This window comes from Bison bison, unplaced genomic scaffold (assembly GCF_000754665.1).
Source record: "Bison bison bison isolate TAMUID 2011002044 unplaced genomic scaffold, Bison_UMD1.0 scf7180017864190, whole genome shotgun sequence".
Taxonomy (NCBI): domain Eukaryota; kingdom Metazoa; phylum Chordata; class Mammalia; order Artiodactyla; family Bovidae; genus Bison; species Bison bison.
The window spans coordinates 1527914-1531507 of NW_011494762.1; the positions used below are offsets into that span (position 1 = coordinate 1527914).

General features: G+C 49.9%; 1 protein-coding gene across 1 annotated transcript in view; it reads right to left on the bottom strand.

Annotated features, from left to right (window-relative positions):
- The window catches only part of DLX2 (distal-less homeobox 2), a 109414-nt gene that overhangs the window by 2205 nt on the left and 103615 nt on the right, over window positions 1-3594 (bottom strand). The gene's annotated exons all lie outside the window — the stretch shown is intronic.

Consider the following 3594-nt stretch of genomic DNA (forward strand, 5'->3'; position numbering starts at 1 on the left):
GGCATTTAACACTCATCACGTGAGCTCAGGCGACGTCACCTAGCAACGGCCAATCCGAGGCTCCCGGCCACACGGCTTCTGGCGCCCTGGAACGCCGGACCGGGGTGGGGGGGTTGGGGGGGTGGTGTCACAGGGCGGGCGCTGCGGCTGCTGCGGTCGTGGGTGCAGACAGGCTGCTGCCTAATGTGAGCCAAGAGGCTGGAAGGCGGGGGACGGTGGGGAGTCAAGGTGGCCGATGGCAGGAGAACAGAAGGCGTGAAGACGGAGACGATCATTTTGCCTCTGAGGAAGAAGAAATGGGGTCTTCCATCCCATTCTGTGTACAAGTGTCGATCAATGCCAGTGATTCCTACTTTCATGTCCGAGGTCAGCATTCAGACATTAATCGAAATAAAGCGATCCCGAGACCGCGGCCAGTTCCAGCTCCGCTTTTCCTCGAAGGGTCTGACATTTACGGTTGTCAGCCCCTAGACACTTGACATAGCCAACTGATTTAAATTAACCATAATACCTGCTTCCTAACCAACCCAGAGGGATATTAAAACAATTAATACGGTAATATTTAAACTATTTTCTTTGTTCCTTGAAAGAAGAGCTATATAAATTCAAAGATATTATTGCTAATGATATATTTGAAACCATTTCCCTTTATACTTTTCTGACACAGGGAGACTCTTGAGTAATTACGTGTATTTGATGGCTAATTGACGACCAAAACATGATCCCGGTGATTTCCTCTCTAGGTTGGAAAGCTAGACCAGACTGATCACATGGCCTTTCAAGTTCATTCTAACTCTAAATTCCATATTTTTATGAAAAAAGAAATGGGATAATACTTTGGTGAGAGTGTTGTCTTGATATTACAAATCTTGGTAAACTTACAGAAGCAAATAGAAAAGTTTTATCTCATGTACTTAAGACTTTTTAAAGTTATTTTCATTTCAGGATCCTATTTGACCCTATCGCTGCAATTTTTCTTTTAAATCTGGTAGCGACTTCTTCTGCATCTGTTTCCTCGTGGTTGGAAACCATGGCCCGGTGTTGAGGGACACTCGCCGGTACTGGACTCCGCAGTTCCTGCCTTGTGGCGCCACCTGGTGGAGGTGTTCGTGATTGCGGTGGACCCAGTAGACAGTCTAATGACGCCGAGGCGCCAGCCTCTGAAACCCCCCAAAAGAACAAAATAGTAATTAAAAGCCACAAAATTGTGCTAGTGCGTGCCATCTGAAGCACCCCGTCCTAAAGACATAACAGGTCGCTGAAAGAACTTGTTACAACAACTGCCTAATGGAAAACAAGTTGATACTTTGAAAAATATCTTTGGTTTTCTTCCTCAGAAAAAGCAAGTGTGTAATTAAAACTCCAGCATCCACAGAGCTCACTCTCCGCGGAATAGTGAGGAAGGTAATCGGCCTTCAAATCTGCCTGGATTTAATTCCCAGCCGTCCTTTTGGTTACAAAAGACCCCTAGATGGAGAAGGGTGAGCAGGTTTAGAAAGCCTTGGGAGGTGGGGCTCACCACTGGGGCGCAGCTTGCTGCTTTGGGGGCTCCAGTCACAAACTTAACCTCTTGATAGGTAATGAAGCCTGCTTTTTGGTGTCTTCACACCACATGACGAATCTTTCTGTCATCACAGTGATAGCTGTTTTGACCTAAGGCAGAAACTTGTTTTCCTATTGAAAATGAAACATAAAATATCCAATTTCCATAGTCTTGACTCTCTCTGTTCCTTTGGTCCCACCAGACTTTTTCATGGTGGCAAGTGTGTTGAATTTTATTAACAGTGAGAACCTGCATTAATGGCATGAAGTCTAGGTCAGCTGAGATCTGGAAAATGGCATCTTCCTGGAAGGAAATATGACCCCAGTTCCCCTTTAACTGGAAAACAAGGGACTTGTGTGTGTGGGAGAAAAGACCAGAGGCAATGAGCAAAGAGAGAGAGGGAGAGTGACGCAGAATTTAAAACTGCATTTGGAGAATCAAGTAAAGACCTGAGATGTTAATTCTGATAATCCAGGCACAAATCTGGGTTTACCTAAATTATCTGATCGCTGCATCACAATATCCAAATAATTTTCTCCCTTTGGTCTAAAGTCAGAGAGGCAGTACTGTCGAGAATTGATACTCTCTTCAGCATTTCAGAGTTAGGGGCATGCCTCTCTCCATAATGATTGGAGAGGAGTTTAGCGGGGCTCAGACCGAGTTTTGGGGTAATTAGACATGTCTTCTTGCCGCCAAAATTCCTCCTCCACCTCAAGGCACCCTCCTTCCCGTTTTCTGCTTTCAGTTTTCTAGAGACGGATGGGGGAAGGAGGGGGCTCAGTGTCTCTGCTCTGGTCTTGTATGTTCCACATCATCGCTGAGACCTTCCTGCTTTGGATTCTAGGCCCACCAGGGTGTCCCCATGGCACTTTATCTGGTCACAGAGTCTCACCGTCTCCTTCCTTGGGAGCCTTGTGACAGCCCTTGCAGACAAGGACGTAATCATCGTTCCCATTGTACACAGGAACACTGAGGCTCCAGGGTGGAAACGACTTCCTTTGAGTTAAGTACACCTCCTTTCTCTGTTGCCATAGTGTAAACCGCAGGGTATTTACTGTAAGCCTCGGTTGAACAGCTGCCGATCTCCGGAAGACAGCGAGCGGCTCTTTGAACAGGTCTGCTGCGCCTAGCTTTCAGTTCCTGCCCCACCGCTGGCCTGGGTCAGGAGTCCAGGGCGTCGCCTGGCTCGGCGCACCGTGTCTGCGGGACCACTGGGCGTCCTCCATTACACAGAAAGCCAACTCCGAGGGGTGCCCTGGGGGAGAGGATGCCCCCTGCCGGCAGAGGGTGGGCGCCCGAGGGCTGTTCGTGCGCAGCCAGGACAGTCACATTCTCATTCACCTACTTCGCTCGGGGTCACACACGCTGCTGCTAGACTGCCCTCTGTTCCCACTCTGCCGTCGAGGGTCCCAGGGACACGGATTTCCGGGCCATTGGTCCGAGAGGCGTTCTTTCGTGTTTTTGTTTCCAAAGTATTACCTCTAGGGTCCTGCAATTTCAGGTCTTTGGGGAATTCGTCACAGACCTCGGGAGAGGGTTTGGTTTCTGGGAACTGCTCATCTCCATCTTTGCAGGAGCAGCCTGGCCGTTGCATCTTCTGGGGCCCAACTCTCGCTCAATCTTTTCGCTTCACTCGTGTCCTCGACCTGGTTCCATCCCCCACCCCCGCCCCCAGCCCTTAACGAGGCCTCGAGGGACTCCTGGTGTGGCCAGCCCCTCCCAGCCCCTCTGGTCTGTAGGCAACAGGGATCAATGTTCTTGAATCCCACACATTTTTCGTCTCTCTTGCAAAGACTAGAGGAGCGGACATAGTAGACACCCTCTGACTGGAAGGAAAAAACCCTCTGGAAAATTTTTCTGGGACTGCGCCTGAGCCGGCGCAGTGAGTAGAGAGTGCAGAGAGTAGATGGCCTTCGGATCGTCTGCCCTGTGCTGCCCTGGCAGCCCCCAGCCACATCCTCATCTCACCTCTCCAGTCTTCACTCACAGACTCTGGCGTTTCCGCACCTTTGGCGGCCCCTCGCCTTACCTCTCCTTCCCCGGCCTTCCCC